Source organism: Tympanuchus pallidicinctus, unplaced genomic scaffold, assembly GCF_026119805.1.
Source record: "Tympanuchus pallidicinctus isolate F22 unplaced genomic scaffold, pur_lepc_1.0 scaffold2, whole genome shotgun sequence".
Classification (NCBI taxonomy): domain Eukaryota; kingdom Metazoa; phylum Chordata; class Aves; order Galliformes; family Phasianidae; genus Tympanuchus; species Tympanuchus pallidicinctus.
In genome coordinates, this window is record NW_026294721.1 from 51,563,367 (window position 1) to 51,582,921 (window position 19,555).

Genomic DNA, 19,555 nt, shown 5'->3' on the forward strand with positions numbered 1-19,555 from the left:
TGCTGATCATCACGAATAATCTATCTTGTGACAGGACACGATCCAAAGGCTTAACTGAAGCAAGGGGTGCATTTGTGTGGACTTCGGCTCCAACTGAGGCAGTCTCAAGGTATTGCAAAACTGATCCTCCAGCAGGCACTTCAATAGAAGCCTGAAACTAAGAGAAAAACAAGTGATTTGCTATCTTTCCTCAGGCAGGACAATTTTATTTACTCAACAAAAAGTGATTTGAACGAGACTTTCCATAAAACTTGATATTAATGTCAGGTTTATAACAATGTCTTATAAATTTTATCAAACCTTAGATACAAACAGGAGCTGTTGGTCATTTCTATTCTTAGAGCACAAAATGATATTCTGCTTTAATTGAATCACTTCTTAAATAGGTAGTTTCATAAATATAATTCACCAGACTCATAAGGCTAAGTGTGGTTCAAGAAGGTCTGAATGCATCATTTGCATACAGGTAAGTTTTCATAGTTCCTTTTTCATAGAATCATAGAGTCACCAAGGTGGGAAAAGATCTGTAAGATCATCCAGTCCAACCATTCATCTGTAACCAGTATTTCCCACTTAACCATATCTCTCAATGCAACATTTACACATTTCTTGAACATGTCCAGGGTCAGTGATTGGCACCTCTCTGGTGGTGATTTTCGTTTAACCATTTTCTTTGAAAGAAAAGCAAAAGTGAGTGCATTGTATTTAGCTGAAAGGTCTGTGTCTGGAATAGCTGATTAACCAGTCAGTATTTTCCACGGAAGGACCTGAAGGTCCCAAAACTGATGATTGAAAGCAAATGCAGCAAGTGACTTTCTTCCTTAGCTCTGTGGTTTCTTTGTTAGCTGTTCTGTGCCTGTTTGTTCTCTTTCTCCATGCTCATGTTCTTTTTTTCTCCACATTCTTCATTCTCTGTCCTAAAAATGTGAATCTCATGCTCTGATTCTCTCTCAAATATTCTCTTCAGCATTACCATATGTAACTCCCTCTCTAAATTAGTTTATTTAAGGGGCTTTGCAGACTCTGTTTTTGGAGGGGAGGAATTGTATGCCTGCTTTATCGATGTAGAGATGTAGACTTTCTGAGAATGCTTAATTCTTTCCTTTTTCTGAAAGCAAAGCAATCATTACACAGCAGTGTCAATGGAAGAACTGTGATGGAAGAAAAAAAAAAAAAAGTGAAAAGGAGATTAATAAGCGATGAGAATATTTAAAACTTGCGTAGAGATTGTTTCTTTTTTAATGGAAGATATGTAGTATACATTTCCAATACCTCAAACTCAGCTTCTGAGAGCTGTTTTTACATTCTTTAGGCTGTTTGAGTCTCTATTATGCAAAGGTCACAAACTGATAAAATCTTGTGTAGGGAAAATTATATGTGAATATGAAATGGTAAATGATACCTAACAGTTGTCATTAAGGCCTGTTTTTTCCACTTTTTTTCAGTCTATGGAGAAACGGAAATAACAGCTACGTCGAAGTTATTTTGTTTTATAGTGTCTGTTAGAAAAGTTCTAGCAAATTGCTTTTCATTCTTTCTTTTCATTCTGTAGATTAATTACATTGAAATAGAAAAAGAATATATCTAACTGATCAGTAGATGGAAATTTTCTATATCATAAAAGCAAAGCCTGATCTGATTTGAGCTGGTTGGCTGATTCCTGTTACGGAATGGCTTCTGTACACAGTGATTTGATTTGCATACAAATGCGATGTTTTCCTGCATGTGAAAACTGTCAGCTAAATTCTAAATATAGACCTCATTTCTAGTATTTTGAAAGGAGCAATTCTGTGCTTAATGTGATATCCATACTTGGTTGCTGTAGAGTACTGTGCTCAAGTTTAGTATTATTTTCAGCTGTCAGAGATGTTGCTCTAAAATCCTTTATTTCAATATTTCACCCAAAATATCATCCATGGGAAGTGGTTTTAACTGGTTTACCTATGTGCTTTCTATAAGTTTATTACATCATGGCTGTTACTTACAGGCTAAAATTCTTGGTGTTACGAGAAACCTTAATGGAGAACAGACAGGCCGTTCTTTGAAGATGTTCATTGTCCTCAATGTAGCCATTTTCTATTTTTAAATCCACACAGTTACCATTTTGTATTTATTTCAGAACAATATCAATTCATGTATAAGACCTTCAGAACTGCAGTTTTTAGGCAAACTCTAATCTCAGGCTACAGAGTGTACTGAATACAACCTCAAAACTTTATGGTTTTGTACAGAATTAAACTGTTTTCTTTTTTAAGCCACCGTGGATAGGCTTGTATTCTTAAATCAATGTCTTTGTTACTGTGCCTTTACCATGGGTAGATTGGATCTGCTTATGTGCTGCTGCTTTTATATGTAAGAACTGCTGCTATTGCTCGCAAGCGCTCATGAAGTGAGCAGTGCACAATTTGAAGAGTCATGCTGTAGGAGCCATTTAGAACATGTAAGTCTTTTTGGAAAAAAATCCAGTACAAAATCTACAAGTTTGAAGAGAATGAACTCTGAATGTTGTAGGAAGATAAAACAAGGCATTTGCTGCTTGTGGATTATTTCCTAATTTTTATTCACAATGTTGAAATATTTATGAAGTATTCTTTCTAAAATCTAGGTAACTGAGAACTTTTATAACAGGCCAATAATCTCACTGAATTTTCTCCACCAATATGTCTTACTAATGCTTACGTAAGGTATCTTAATGGTTGGCTTACTGTAAAATCTTGCTTTTGACATTTTAACTAATGCTTGCTGAGTACAAATCTAAGTAATTTGGGTAATTTATTGTTTTTGGTTACACAAAATCAACATTTCTCATAATTATACTCTTGAACAATTCTCTTCTTATGTAGAGAGATCTGAATTTGTAACTTATACTGTGCATACTTTTCCTAGATTGTCTAATACACTGGATACGACTTTATTTTTTGAAATGAGAAGATATGGCATACATATATCATAGTTCAGCAATCACTTCTTTTATTAAGTTCAAAATTGTTCAGCATGCAGCCTAGATTAATGCATGTTTATGTTGTGCAAATGAGTCACTAAATTCTTTATCATATAAATCCCTTGTGTGATATTTAAGACAGTGGTTCACACTTTTCTACTACCTCACCAACAATTTCATTTCAGTTTCCAATCCTGAACTGATTCCGCACTGATGATTCATCATTGCTGGATTTACTACTTTGCTTAAAATTCTCATGCTGGGGAACATCGTCGATTTACATGAGCTTGTATTTTGACCTGTGGTTTATGTCCCAGTATTGCTATTGCTGCATTGCTTTAGGTGTGAACCTGAGGACTAGAAGGGCCTCAACTAGGGAAAAAACGTTCATATGCTTATTTACACGGCCTGCTCATCTTTCTGCTTCTGTTTTTTAACTTGCAGAAATGGGATTGATTGCACTTAACCTATCTCAAACTTTTTTTTTGTTTTGTTTTGTTTTTTTTTTTTTTTTTTTTTAATAGCACTGTATTAGAAAATTGAGAATGAAAAGACAACATTTAATTTATTTGGCTTTTTAATGTATATTCATAGAAGCTATGCAGACATGACTTTGTTAGGAAGCCTTCCTTTATGCACATTATGTTTAAGCACAAATGAGGCTTAGCATAATCATCTAGTGGCATATATAGACAGCTCACATCACAACACAGAGCTCTAAAAACACCTCTGTTCTCTAATGTTGCAAAATGCAGTAACAAATATGTTTCCCGTTGTTGCTTCTGCATTGAAGGCATTTGCAAATTTGGAACAAAAATCTTCTTTAGGACTTGATCCAAAGCAGATAACATATTGTAATGTTCCTTTAAAAAAACCAAAACCTTTTATAACACGGTTGCCAAGTTTGAGAAAGAGCCCAGTTAAACCTATGTAAGTCCTCTCTCATATATCATTAGAGATTTTCCATTCAAAATCTCCCCATTAATGTTATTTATGGACCATTCAAAGCAATATTATTTTATGTTTAGGAGAAATAAAACTTTGGGGATTAAATATTTTACTTGTCAGTGTTCATTCCAGTAAATGTATTTTTCCCCAGCTAAATCCCAGAGTTCTTAAGTTAATAGCTTGCATTTGTAAATACTTGTATCTGTGACCCTGATCTCTCTTTTCTCATCAAAAATTGAAATAATTATATTTCACAGATAGGTCAGCCAGGCAACCTTTGCCACATTGTCCCACCAGTTCTGTTTAGGTTTTGCTATAGCTTGAGGCTGACTTTTTTTTTAAATAGTAAAATCAAGAGTGCAGCTATGTAGAATTGATTCCCTTTGGCAAATGCTGGCTATGAATTCATTAAAGCGAGGATGATTTTGGTCCAGTCTTGATCAAATCCTTTTGGAGCATACATTGACCAGTGGGTGGACTGATGGTTTTGAACACAACTTCTGCTGCTCTTCACGGATTATGGAGTAACAGAATCAAGGACTCATCATACAGCTCTGTGTTTTTGTAGGGAAAATTATTTCTTCCACTCCCAGCCCATTCAGGTACTGGCATCTTTGTGTGGGACTGAGGGAGTGGCAGTTTTGGCTGTAATACTCTGTGATGTATAATGATTTTATATCTCATTCCGAGGCTTTCTGAACAGAAATGTGTGTGTTTGTGGTGGGCCATGAATAGCCAACTCTGTGTATCTGATGTACATCAAACTTACTGCAGATGCATGATGTAGACTTTGCAGCGTGAATCCGTGGTCCTGGTGAGTCCATCAAATCCAGCCTGTGCTGAATCTGTTACACTGCTGTGCGGGTTGGTTTTGGTGTAGCAAAGAAACGTAGCACACCTGATGCATGCCGCACTCCTTGAACGTTGCTGGTTCCCCGTGCCTGAGCCATGGTGTTGGCCTGTATGTGGGCAGTGATGGCTTTTCCTTTTTTTTTTTTTAGTGACCGAGTCTGACAGCCAACAGCCTGGACTTCAGACCAGCTTGCCAGACATCTGCAAGCCTGAAGCAAATATCTGAAGTTCCCTGTGTGGTAAGAGGCTTCATCCCAGGAAGCTCGGGCGTAAGGTAGCCCTGTTCCACAGATCAGTTCTACTAAGAAGCGATCAGAAGATCAGTATGTTTTCTAAATGCTTACTGCCTATCTCATTGTTACCTGTGACTGTGTGGAGTACTAGACTGCACAGGGTGATCCGTACAAGAGCTTTTGGAACAAATGCACTTCTAACATAAGGGCAAAATCATTTTTGGCAGCAGGAACTTTAAGTCGTGTTTCTCTATTGCCGCTATACTTAATGCACTTGTCCACAGCTAGACTTGTAGAATTGTTTGCATCTTAGTCAATGTAAATTATTATTAGAAGCTAAGTTCTCATTCTCAGTGTTTTTAAATGAAGCGGAAAGTTCTTCAGACTTATACCAAAACCACAGAACAGACTGTGGAAACAAGAAGTGGTTCAAATCATAGCTCAGGAGAAAAAATTGTTATTCTGCATTAGTTCCTTGTATTCTTAAAAGGTGTCTGTAGTGGAGGCTGCTTCTCAGCTACCTGATCTGCAAACCTGCAGGTCAGTGAAGGACCATGGTGCAGTGCCATCAGGCAGGATCTAGCTGAAACACAGTGGTAGGAGACAGTGGACTGGCTTTTCTCCTACAGGAGAAAATCGGAAATGTGTTATCCCAGACTGGAAAGAATATCTGACCAGCAGCTATTTGATGGAAAGACCTTATGCAGGCAATGAGCCACCAATTTCAGGCTTTGTTTCTTGTCCATATACAATATGACACATTTATCAAACAACAAGCAATGACTAGGTCAGAAAATTGTTTTCAAGCCACATGCAAGCAAAGGAAGAAGGCCATTTCTGACTGATACCCAGAATTAATCAGGCGATACAAAACCCAGCAGGTTGTGAGTTGCTTCACTGATGTGAAGTAGAATTGTGGTGGTGCACTGTTCAGGGACAGACAAGAATAAATTCTAGATTGATTTAGTATGCAGGTTGCCAGGAAGAAAGATTGTTCTTGAGCTGAATAAGGATATTTCATCTGTTAAGTTACTATAAATAAGGCATTTTTCTTGTTGCATACTGTGAATGTATTTAGCATTGTGATATATTTGTGTTGCCGTGGCAACGCAGTAGTGTTATTTTGGTTGTCCTAGGAAACACAGAAACAACACCTGATAGTGGCTGTCATACCCATTTGGATGGACAGATGATTGTTTTCTCTTATGTTCATCAAAAAGTCTTCCATCCCCTACTGTACCTGAAATAACAGAGGTTCTTGTGATCATTATCTTTAAGTAGCCATTCACACAAAAGGGGCCAGGCACTATGTGCATGGAAATATTCAGCCTTTCTGGTAAGGGCTTTCTGTTCAGTGGCAGTGTTCCAGCAAGTCACTTTTGCCCTTGCTTAACATCAAACTTGTGAGAGGTCCCACTGAAATGGATGGGGTTGCTCATGTGCTTAGAGTTAACTATATGCGTAAGTGCTTTGCTGGATCGATGCCGAACGACAAGTAAATGACCAGCCTTTGGTTTGGGACAAGCTTTTGAAAACTTGAGAGAATTTGTGGCTATCGATTTTGTTACTGAGAATCTATGGGCTGTTTGTGGGTTTCCATGTTTCCAGCAATTCAGTCATTAAGGAAAGTTTTATTGTTTGGGGAAAAAAGGTTGGAGAGGCAGCTGAAGGAGAACTGAGTGCTTTACCATGGGAAGGAATGTGTGTGTTTGTGGGGTTGTTGTGGTTGTTTTCTGGGTGCTTTAACAAATGTTCAGCTTCTGTCTCCAGGCTATCCATCACCATTATGTTATTTTATTATTAATGAAGCCACATTTTTAAATTCTAGCTTTTTGACCATGCGTGTGGCTGTAGACAGAAACTTGATTTTTCCACATGCCTCTGTAAGGTCTGATTTCACGGAATGCTATAGCTGAATAATTAAAGTTTTCATAAAGACAGTTGAATTCATTTTATAATACTGCTTGCAAATGACAAATATGTAAATATCTTTTCAATAAGTTCAAGTTCATGCTCTATTAAGTATAGTTAGAAAAAAAATTTTTTTAGAATGCAGTTTGTGTCTAATATACTCTTGCTCATATATCCATGCATATTTACTTGTAGTCATTCTCTTATGACCGTATTTGAATGCCTGTAGCAAAAGCAAAGCATATAAAAATATGTTTAGTCTGTATTTTTACATGGACCAAAATTCCTGGAAGGAAAAAGTTGATACGTTCAAGCATTAGTCCAGTGTAATGATAAATTTTGATTCCCTATAGATTGCTTAGTGCTGAAAGAAAAAATACCCTGGAATCCTGTTGGCCTTTTTCCCAAAGGGCCTGACCACATTTACTCCTAGTTTCTGGCTTCATACAGGACTGTCAGTGAGAATAACTGCTCTTTATTCTGTATAAATCCTTGCGATTTACCCAAAGAGCAGTGCACGGCCGTGAGACAGAGGCAGGCAGGGAGGACAAAGGAGCAAAGAGGAGTGACTGGACTTGTACTTCAAGAAATGGTTCCTTTTTTTTTCTGGAAGTAGCTTTGTATTTTTTTAGTATTCCTTACTCCACAGCTATTGTGTGGGTTTTTGGTTTTTTTGTTTGTTTGTTTGTTTTTTCATTCTCTAAGACGAGTAGTGTGTAAAACAGAAGACAGACTATGCAATAGCCTAAGTTTACTGTTTGAAAAGAATGTGTCTGTGAAAGTGTGTTTTTTAATTGAAATGATGTTCAACAGGGGCTTAATTCAGGTAAAGAGGCTGATAGGGAAGAAAAAAGAAAGCTTTGCATGGATGCAGTAAATAAGCCCTAGAATTTTTACATGTTTTATTTGCTGGAGAAAGGGCATAGTTGTCTAATTCTTCAGAGATGGCTTGGGTGTGGTGGACATTTCTGGCTCCAATCTCGGTGGATGCAGCGTTGGGTGTCAATAGCACGCAGAGCAGCACATCTGCATTTTCTGGCTGGGGTTAGTTTATTTCATTGCTACATCCGTTTGGGGGGAGTAGAGAGAGAGTGAATCTGCTCCTTAGGGGAGGAAATCCAATGAAATGCTTGTGTCGGAGTTGTTCTGTGCTCAGTGCCTAAAGTACATAACGCTTGAAGCATATAATTGAGCGCTGACTTCAGTTCTCTTCCGTATTAAATTAATTTATGTGGGTTTCTACAATAATGCATTTTAATTTTATGGTGTGAGAGTGAGAAAGTAGTCTTCAGAGTAAAAGTGAAGGCATTCAGCAAAACCTGAGAAGACGTGTGATGCTCTCCTACCTCTCTGGCTGTCCAAGGATGCAGTGCAGGGGCTGTTGAGCCTTGGTGCTGGTGCTTCCTGCAGAGACAGGGGACCTGCCAGGGAATGATTCAGACCACCTGAAGCAAGGGCTGAGTTTGCTCCCGGGGCTGTCAGGAGCCTAGCTTCCTAATGTGTAAGCACTTCTGCAGATGCCTATAGGAAGTATGGAGTCCTCTAATATTTCTGAGCCGAAGGCCTTGAGTCTGCAACTGGTGGACCTATGAATGTGTAGTAAATCAGCACAGATAAGCATCAGGTTTAGTACTGGATTATGCTTGCTTGTGTGTTTGTGTCTAGTTTACCCCTAGAGCTAAATTTATTGTTGGGTTTATCATGCAGAGACATTAGTGGAAATCCTGAGGACACAGAAGTTATGGGCATTATTTCTGCTGACCTAATGCCAGGGCATATAAATGATGGGGCTTCAATCTGTGCTTCACTTATATGGAGGTTAAGCTAATCTCCTGTAGACTTCAAGGAGCATGAGCTCTCATATCCATAGAGAGTTGTCATTCTGTTTTCCCTCTTGGCCTTCTCCAGTAACTTTTCTGTCTTTTTTGTTCTCTCTTTTATAGCTTAACATCTTTACTGTGCTATCGCACAGCATGCCTAGCACTTTCAGTTTCTCAAACACAGAAGATCTGCCTTTGTCATTCAAATCTCCTTGAAACAATTTTCTTTTCTGCAAAACTTTCCCAGCAAAACTTTTCGGCTGTGCTGTGATGCTCCCACTGCTTTTCTTTTCTTGAATATTTTCTAGTAATGAGATATGACAGTAATTTCAATTTGAATATTTCAAGGCATAAATCTTTATCTTGCATCTTGCTGAAATATGAGATGCGGTTACATTTGTTTGTTTGTTTGTTTTATTTTTATTTTATAATTTTCACCAAAACCAGTTCCCAGTATTGAATCATAGCAAAAAAAATGAGCACGTTATCTGTGAAGAAATATTATTCTAATACAGAATTAATTCCCGCTGCAATCAAAGGAAATATTTATTGTGTTATGTTGGCATGAAACAAGATAAAAAGATTGTATGATCTGTAATTATCATAATAATTATAGATGTAGTCAAAAATACCATTTGATATTATAAGACCTGATCCTATGTTTGACAGCTCTTTTTCTATTCATTTTTAGGCACTTGATGGAGGATGAAAGTATTGGCTAATCAAAACAAGATCAAGAAGAAAGACCTATGAAGTACAAGAAGAAGGAAGAAGATATTTAGTCTGTAATAATGAGGTAAGATTAAATTACACAAAAATTCAGTGATGATGAAGGTACTTCTTGAAATAACACAGCTGTCCAAGCAGAACAATGCATATTCTTTTCAGTGGTCAATACTATTGCTATAATCGCTTCAACAAAACATTTTGTAGCACAAAAGAAACCTTGCCCATGTATTTCAAAGTCAGTACAAACACTCTGGGTGAAGTTCTGGCCCCATTAAAGTCAGTGGCAAAACTTTCACTTGCTTACGTAAGCCTATGATTTTTCCCTCTCTAAAATTTAGCATTTGTTTTTCTTTTCAACTGGATGACAAAGATTTAAAAATTAAAAACAAGAAATATTCCATTTTTTAATGGAAAACCAAAATGTGAAAATTGAGTTGCTGCTTAGAAGGTTCAGTTCAGAAAAGTTTGGTACTCATATTTTATTCACCAAAATTACTGTAAATCTACATCATACTTAAATGCACGCTGGTATTTTCTTTGGCTTCATGAAAAGGTGTGCTTCCTTTGTGGATATGTATTCATCCTTGAAGTAGTGAAAATGAACAGTGCCTCTTGGGTAACCAATTTGAAATGAACTGAATTTGATCTTAGTCCCTTGCATGGTTTTTCTCATCCCTGTTTCTTTCTGCACTGCCAAGTAGTGATCCAGTAGGAGTTGACTTGTAGAACAGTGGTGCTGAGGACCAGTTTTAGACAGTGAGGAGTTACTTTAGGCAAGCTCTAATTTGCTCCTATTGACTTACTGCCCATTAGCAGCTGGAGCACATCTGCTGCTTTGGCTTCATCCAGAAGGAGTCCAGTTTGCATATTCTGAGGTTGTTCTTGGATATGAACTGAAGCATGGTAAGTGCTTCGAAAGCTTACTCTTGATCCAGACTACATAATGTATGTGTGTATGAAGACTAAGCAGACACACCTCTTGTTGCCATAGAAAAATTTTCTTTACTTAGAACTTTCCTTTGCTTCTGTCTTGTCTTTCTTTCTCAATTAAATTACAGTCCTCTTGTGCTGTAATATTTTCTCTTTCCCGCATCATTCCATCCTTGGTCTTTTCTCAATCCATTTGGGCTAGTGCTATATCCTTTATTTTAAAGCAAGACAAGAGGCTTTCTTTGGCATATGGCAGGATATATATCATCTATTACATCATAGTCAATCATGCTAACAAATATTTCCAGTTTGTAAATTAGTCTTCTTTATTATGGTCATTAGAAGAAGCATCTATCTTCTTCTCATATATTCACTGTTTTTTGCGATGATGTTGATGACCATTAAAGTATACCAGACCTCAGATATTACAGTGATGAAACAAGAAGTTGACTTGCACTTATGAGGGTAGGCTTGCTAGGTAAACAAATAAGAAGAGAACAGCCTAAAGTTGTGTTGAGTACTTATCAAAATTTATATGGTTAGAATAGTCTATAGTTTATTAAACATCAGTTCTGTTTAAGTAGTTCATATGTTCTAAAGGTGAGCACAATACAGTGCAAAAAGCAAGTATTCAATGAACTTCAATGGAGATAAGCAAAGAGACAAGTTAAAATAAAGGAAAACACTAACATTTGCACAGACAAAAGCGAAGTGCTGTGATTAATGATCAGAGAATATTGAAAATACTTTAGGAAAGAGACATTGCTGAAAGATAATTTGAGTAAATCGATAGACGCCGGTATCTGATGCCTGAGACTGAGAGGAGAGCTGCAAATTGTTTTCAAGTTTTCTTTGACTATTGCTGTCTTCTGCAAGCTTGTGTTGTCTTCTATTCTTCCCACAAATTGCACAAATAGTTTGTAAACTAAGAATTTCCTCACCCAAGAGAGAAGAAACTTGAAATTATTTAAAATGAAGAAGAGCCTGAATGAATTAGTAGGGATGAGCTTAAGGCACAGTACTTGCATATGAGTTTAACAGTTGGACTACTTAACAGCACTGACATGTATTTACAGCAAGGCAGCTAAAGGCACAATCACCTGGGGATTTAACAGGTTTTTACTCAGAGAAGTTTGCATTGACAATAATTTGGCCCGGATCAAGTATTTCTTTTACAGCTAATACAATGAGTAACTCATTAGAGTGACAATGAGCAGGCTTCTTAATTGGAGAGAAAGTTCAGAATGTGGCAATGTGTGCAAAGGCACAACTCTGCCATCCTCCTCATCTCAGGATATATCCTTACTGCTCTTGTGGTACCTTACCATGCATCACTATGCTGCCAGGAAGCAACTATTAGCTTATCATTATAACCAAAGTTGATATGGGATGAGAATAAACTATACACTGGGGGACTCATTATTTGTCTTCCAGATGCAGGGGGTGAAGAATTATATGGGAGTAACTGTTTGCCTTACAATAGTAGTATTCTAATGGCCACAATCCAGGCCCTGACTAATATCTTTGAAATGCTGAGGACAGAAGTTAAACAGGCATCTAGATCCCGGACCTCGCTAGGGAACCACTAATTAGCACATGGAGGGTGAAAAGTGAGGGAAGAACTGAAACTTGAAACCAGGCCAAGAGAATAAAACCCACAGGGCTTGTGGCTATTGCAGGTAATAACAAAGGGACCGTGTCTATAGAAGGGCGAAGGAGAGAGTCCAGGGAAGGGTAAATCAAGAAACCAGAAGATCTGAGGAGGCAGATTGCAATCTGGCAGGAGAGGGTTCTGCTGCATGTTTTGGTCATGACCAAGGGAAGGCACAGCCACCGAGTGATGGAGCCGCACGAAGACTTGCCTCGGTCTTTGCTGCATAAGAGCGTGCGGAGGAATGACTGTTGGTGCAAGGGGAAGCCATGGAAAGCCATGAGTGCCTGTTCAGAAATCCAGTGGGTAAGAACGTTGCAAAACCTGACAAACACTGTTGGGAGCTTGTTTAATAGCTTTGCTGAAGGAGATTTTCCAGATTTCCACAATGCTGTGTTCTTCTCATACTGTCTAATTTGTCATTGTGAATCTTTCTTTCTTTCTTTCTTTCTTTTTTTTTTTTTTTTTAACTTGTAAACATCTGAACACAGAACAGAAATTTCTCCAACTACACACTAGACTCTGCTGACTTTGTAGGCAAAAGCTCTCAATTTTGGTGTAATCAGTTTAAAAATTATGTTGAGCATAAAAATGTGGGAGTTTGAGACAAACGGGTGTCTGGGTTGTGTTCTATTTTCTGGATTTGTAAAAAGCTAAATTTTGTAGGTGTACTATCTGAACAATAAGGAGAAATTCAAAGGAAAAAAAAAAAGTTAGAAATAGAAGCATCTTATTAGGCTATGACAAAGAATTACAGGCTCGTCCGAGAGTATAAATGTCTAACACATATAAGTCAAATGGCTAATGAGATAAAGCTTCTATGTTGTGAGACCGTGGTACTTTCTATCAAAGTTCAGATTGAAAAAAGCATCTCATCACCCCCAGAAGCCCATGGAAAGGCTGCTTTTCTTCTTGTGATTTTGTGTTATTTAAGAGACACCAACCAAAGCCAGGCCTGATTTGCTGGACGCTGTAATACTGGTACAGTAAGAGAGAATCTCCATCGTGAAAAGATGTGATATAAATACACAAAATGCTAAGGAAACGGAGAGAGGTAGAACGTAATTATCAATGTTGTGATGAAAGATGACACTCTAATTCTCTATTTTTGGCAGAGGATTGTTACTTTGGGAATAGAAGAAAAAGGAGAAATCTATGGAAAACAGAAAAGGAGAGGAGAGGAAGATAAGGACAGCTGGGGGGTGAAGCAGAGGTGAAGGGACAGGGAAGTGAGGGCAAAACAAGCTTGGATCAGAGGAAATCACCTCTGACTTTTGCCTTTGGGATGTCCAAGTGCCTGTATTCATGCTGCAAGGCAGGGGAACAGGCTCTGTCTGACCCCTCAGGAAGCTGTTCTCACTGCTTGAGAGAGCAAGATGGAAGCTTTTAAGCGTAAGGAAAAAAAAGTTTGTTGCATTTGAGTAAATGGAGTTGCATGGTGTGCAGGGTTTATAAGCACTGCAAAAGTAAGTAGACTCTTTTTCTATGCAGTGCACTAGAAGTTTATTGCTAGGATTTTTTGCTGAAAGAACATGAAAGAACAAAAAAAAACATTTGCTAATGTTGCGAAGGATACAAGTGTTGGAACTGAAACAAGTATTCCAGCAGTCATAAGAAGAACTTATTTAATGAACATTACTGAAAAGTTTATCAGAAAATGCAGGAAAGATGAGAAGAAGTCAACATCTCTAAAGATCTTGCTGGATTTGTCTTTTTTTACCTATTATTACACAAATGACAAATTAAAAATGTCCTACACTGCAAAGCTGGCAGCTTAGGACTTCTGAATATATATCCCTACATTTAGATTCTTTCTTCCTAGCAAATGTTCATCGTGTAGGAAAGAATACAGGGAATTTTGTTTATTTTTCTACAATTATAAATTCAATTTGATTATCATAATCACTGTAATATGATCTTATTCAGAGACAAGATTAGTTCAACTTACTGCATATATAGGGAAAACTGCAGTAGTTGTGTTTGGTACACAACGTTACATGAATTTAGAGATTGGAGACTTTTTAGTAAGATCTGAATACAAATATTTGATTGCTGGATACGTAGCTTTAGCTTATGGCTAAGAACCTGCCTTGTCTGAGAATTGCTAAGTAATAGAAATATTTCTCTTCCTGCTATGAGTTGTCTTGAGCATTGAAAAGAAATGTTTTTATATTATGTAAAGTGGCCGTCTTTCCCTGTCTAAACGCAGTCTCCTATTACTTACTGTTCATGCAGATTTTTGATCCAGCATTTATCCCAGAACACTATGCTCTGTGAGTAAACACCTGCAAACAGAAAATAGTAGATGGGCAGATACAATCTGACTTCCTAGGAGATTCCTGTCAGCAGTCTTCCCTGTTCAAAAGTCTGAGCCTCCCTTTCCTTGCAACAAAAAAGCCAAGCACTGGGAAGAAGACTGTCCTGTGGCAAAGCAACTTTTTAAAAACTAATTTTTAGATTTTAAAGCACCACATCTCCTTCAGGGTTGCACTGTGTTGGCTGTAAACTATGTCACACAATCTTTCTGAGCATGGACATATCATGCTCCCGAGAGCCTGGTTGGGAGTTTTCATAGAATCATAGAATATCCTGAGTTGGAAGGGATCCACAAGGAACATTATGTCCAACTCCTGGCTCTGCAGAGGAGAACTGGTAGGAGAAACCACTAAATTTAAAACCTTATTGCTGAGAGCAGTGTCTAGACGCCCCTGAACTCTGTCAGCTTGGGACTGTGACCACTTCCCTGGCACTCAAATTTGTACACTATATTTAGGAAGAGTGTGGAAGCACATGCTCTTTTCCTTTCCTGAGGAGACCCCTCCTCAGGGGCCATGCTGTGGCCGTGCCTTGCCACCTCACTTGGTGATGTTTGTGGCCCCAGCTTATGTTGCTGCACTGGAGTGCAAAGAACCACACTGGAGGCACCTGTCAGAAGGAAAGAAAGAATGCATCTCTCTAGCACATTTCCGCCTTGGGCCTCATTATAGAAAGACAAGGGCTGCCAGTTGGACCAAAGTTAAGCAAAGCTGGAAACTCTGCTTCTCTGGGAAGAAGTCCAAGACCACCAACCATCTCGAGGACAGAGTATTTTGCCGTCACATCATCAGGACAAGCTGGAGTCCCCTTGGTCATGGCTGGACATGGGCCAGGGTTCTTCAGGTGAAAGGTCAGAGGATTTAAAATTGTCTTGTCACAGTGTCCTGTTCTTCCCCAATCCCAATTAATGGCCTTGTCTCAACCCTTCTCACAATCAGCTCCACCGCTGTAGCTGGCTGGCCAAAGCCTGCACCTGTCTTCGTCCCCCCTAGCAGGCTGTTTTTAATTCACAGCCCTAGAGTCATCCTTCCAATGGCTGGGGTTAGGTTGCTGCATTTTCCAGGCAATTATTAAAAAATGAGATTGAAAAATGAGTTTAGCATATGACTGTCATGCCTCATTTATTCATTTATTTTTTAAAAAAGCTAACAGGAAGGTCTATCTACTGCTTGTTTGCCTTGCATATCTAAGAAATGGAATTTCAATTACCATGTTGCTTTAGGAGCAGTTCATAATCCCTGTGTACCCAAGTCCTCTGCTCTTCATGGGTCGGGAAGAGCAGATAATTGGAATTTTTGCAGTCATCAAAAGCGATGTCAGGTGTAAAGACAAGATTGTTGTATGTGGAAACACACAGCTGTAGAACCAGCCATCGTGCCTTTCTGGAAGGAGACTGCAGGACTTGTTTGCATCATCTTGCATGGATTTGCATGGTGTGTATCTTCTGAGATAGCTATAGCTTGATTGATATTCTTGCTGAAAAGTTAAAATTACTTCCCAGAGCTTTTAACAGCCTCACGTTTACACAGAGTATGAGTTTTTTTCACTCTTGGCTTAGAACAGTATTTTTTTTAGCCTCTTTTTGATTTGCAAACTAGTTATTTTATTTTCAGCTGGCAACAGCCATGTTTTCTGTCTTAAGTTCCCCAGTCACAGGGGTTTCACGTACCACAAAATGAAAACTGCTGTAGTGTGAGGCAGGACAGTGTTTTCCTTATGTTGACTTTAAGGAATCATGAACAGAGTGTATCCCATCTGATATATTTGTTTGCAATTACATATGGTAGTAAAAATAGTAATGATAGTAGAGTTTTCATAGTGGACCACAGTGCTGTTATACTGAATGTTGTACAAACACAAAAGTAAAAGTCAGTCCCAGCACCAAAGATTTAGACTTCAAGTATGGATAAGTGACTGCAGATTAAGGAAGAGAATAGGTCAAACAAGGCAGTAAGTCCATTCTAGTGCTGCTGTCAGAGATGCTTGTGGATGCCCTGATTGTTTACAGGAGTCTCTTCCAGAAAGGATTAGTTGAGAAGTGAAAACTTAGGCAGTATTTCACCCTCTCTTATTTCCTACATCTTCCCTGGCTTTACCCATTTGAAAGCTCAATATCTGGTATAAAATAAGTGTCACTGCTCTACCTCTACTCAGTGGGGAAACAGAGACACGGAACAAACAGACATCTATAGCAGCAGCTTTACCGTGGGGCAGGTAAAGTATTTTCTTAGCACCTTTTGTCTCTGTGGCTAGTTTTGTTGGGACATCTAACTTTCATACAGTTAGAATTAGCTGAAAGGAATCCTGTGCCAGGTCTCCTCTTTGGCTAAATCCCTTATTAGGTATCTATGCGTTTTTGAAGCATTACAAATAATAATTGTGAAAATGCAGTTAAACTTCAAATTCAAATTCCCAATCCACTAATAGAAATGAAACTAGTGTAACTAATCTGTTTGGAGTTAATTGAGTTTAATTCATGTTCAGAAGTGTCAGAAAGATTTAATCTGTATCAAAAAAAGGTAGTGACAGATGTGCTGCCGTTTTGTACTTAGTCTTTTTGCTTTCATATTCTTTCATCCCCTCCTTTTAATTTGGTGGGGTTTGTTGTTGTTGGTTGGTTTTCTTCTCACTCAGCAGAACTCTGTTGTTTCACAGAGGACACCATGGTGCTCCAGGTGCCAAAACTACTGCTTCTAGAGATAATGTATTTGACCCTGAAGTGACCAGGGTTGAACAGAAGTTGTGCTCCATTTCCCGTTGTCTGTGTTACCCATATAACAAAAACATTTCTGTGATGGGGACTTAGGCAAAGAGAACCAGATTCTACATTTTTTTCTATGTCCTGAGGAAATTTTCTAAGTATAAAGGCCTTAGTATTATTATTTTGGACAAAAAAAAAAAAAAAAAAAAAGCAGCACAGGTTATGAACACAGGTTTTATTCGTATAAAATCCATTTTTATCTAGAGTTGACCTAACATGAAATACTGTCAATACTACTTAGTCAACACTGTCAGTACTACTGAGTGTCTTCTCACCAAATGGAAAGTAGTGAAAGCAAATAATTTTAAGTCTTCTGCACAGATTTTCCTACTGGCTGTAGTTCTGATGATCTCTAAGCTGCCGCTTTTATCTGGGTGTATCCACAGGCAGCAGTCTAAATGTCAGCCACGCTGACACAAGTATTTAACTGATGATCATTTTAGCAGTTACCACGATCATCAACCCTCCAGCTGTCCTTTAATGCTGATATGTGCTCCCAGCAAAAAGGACTTTAATGCAAAGACCATTAAGGAGATCGAGATGCGGCTTTCCATGTTGAAGTACCTTAACAAAGAGAAACTAGTAGTTACTGGGTGTCCCCTTAATCTGGCAAAAAAAAAAAAAAAAAGTCTAGATAAAAGCAAGTGGGGATAAGCCAGATGTGTTTAAGCAAGGATCAAGACACCTCCTGTCTTGGTGAGTTCAGACTGAGATTACCATGAGGAACTACTGTTAGAACTCACACACAAACTGTGCTGTAAGTGTATGCTCATGACTGTGTTTAGAACAGCTAAGTGGCTGAAATACAGTAGCTTTCCAAGCACAGAAACAGCACGATAACCTAAGATTGCCTGCTGATACTCAGAATTTTGAATTCTTGTATGAGGTTACCCTCTCACAAGCTATCATTCTATTATAGCACTTCATCTTCACAGTCATTTTCTTCCTCAAACAGCCGATAAACCCTCAACCCCCAGGCCCAAACCTCCTAACTTCTTGTGCAGCTCTTTTCCTGCAACTGTTCTCTCTGCTGATCTCCAAAGCCTTTTCAGTTCTACAGAACATTTTCTGATTTTGCTTTTGTTTTTCAGGGGCGATGATTCATGCCTTGTGGTGACACAAGGGCACTGAATGATAACATTACACAAGTGCCACACTTCAGCCGTCCCACTGAATTCTATAGGACTTTCTGTCTATTGGATCACTGGTAAGTCAGGCTCCATACACTGAAAGCATTCATGTTTCACAGAGATGTAGGAAATACTTGGGCTGTGCTTAAGGAAACAGGAATTTTAACATTTATTTCAACGTCTTCCAAAGTTCATCTCACATTTCTGTGGCCATTTGTGTAATCAATTTGTTAGTGCTTGCTAGAAATGAGAAAAAAAGGATCTGATTTTTCTTCCGTATTTCCTGTAATTACTTCTATTTAACAGAGGTGGAATTGATTCTGAAAACCCTAGCAGACTTTTTTATAAGCAAAAATGTGAAATGATATCCAAGAAGAGAATTATAATTGAACTCCTGTAGGAAAATTACCTCCCTGTTTTGTGTTTAGGACATGTAAAAATTACTTTGGCATTTCCTTTTGCCAGCAGAGGAATCCATTAAATACAGTGAATCTCTTTGCTCTTGTCAAGAAGACAGTAATAGAGAAGATGACCCTTACTAAAGGTAAGACACAATTTAAGTAATGTTACGTTTTGCTACAATGTTTGCATGCAAAAAAAGATTTCTTCATGTGAGCTTATTTTTCTTTTTTTTACTTACTTTGAGAAGGATTTTCACCAGTGGTTGTAATGACCTTCAAAACATAAATTATATGGCTACGAGCTAAGATGTGATGGGAACTGCCTTTTCTGTTTGTTTTTTCTTTCCAAATAACTGCTTGTTTTCAAGTGATCATCACAGCACAGCCTAGGTGAACTTGTGTTGCTGTAAACCCTGAAAGTAATACAGCAGTGGACTGCTTACCTTGGTGATATTTTTAGTGTTGGTGTCATTCAGGCGTTCAGATGGATAATGCTACACACTAAAGCATCCATGCGCTTTTACTTTGAGTCATTAGGATAGACTCTGGAAAATACAAAGCAAATGCTGAACTCTGTCATGAGTCAATTTTAGTTTTCAGCATTAAACTTTAGAGGGAAATTTTCTTTTGATTTCATCTGGTTTTTGAAAGTGTGTTTATTGTATGCATAGCACAGTTAAACATCCTTTGAAACAGAAGAGTTGATGTTCCTTTGAGAGAATGAATGTTCATAAGGACTTTCTTTTATCGTCATCCGTTGCTCTGAAAAGCTATTTCTTACAACATCCATAACTGCTTGGGTAGAGAGAGAAGATGCTCTCCAAATTATTTGCAGGTGCATTTTTCTAAAGCTTTGGGAAGTCATTGGATTCATTAATGTGGCACATTCCAAACTTCCTTGCAAATTTCTTGCAGAACCTTGTCATTCATTA

The 19,555-nt window shown here is 38.2% G+C and overlaps 1 long non-coding RNA gene across 2 annotated transcripts; it reads left to right on the plus strand.

Moving 5' to 3' along the window:
* The first annotated feature begins 33 nt into the window (after window positions 1-33).
* LOC128080019 (uncharacterized) lies at window positions 34-18,293 on the plus strand. 2 transcript variants are annotated; one of them, XR_008206444.1, is made up of 3 exons: window positions 34-109; window positions 9,397-9,501; window positions 18,184-18,293. It is a non-coding gene; the product is annotated as an uncharacterized LOC128080019 (long non-coding RNA). The 2 variants fall into 2 exon arrangements; XR_008206443.1 differs by lacking the exon at window positions 18,184-18,293 and adding an exon at window positions 12,044-12,184.
* Window positions 18,294-19,555: the final 1,262 nt, after the last annotated feature.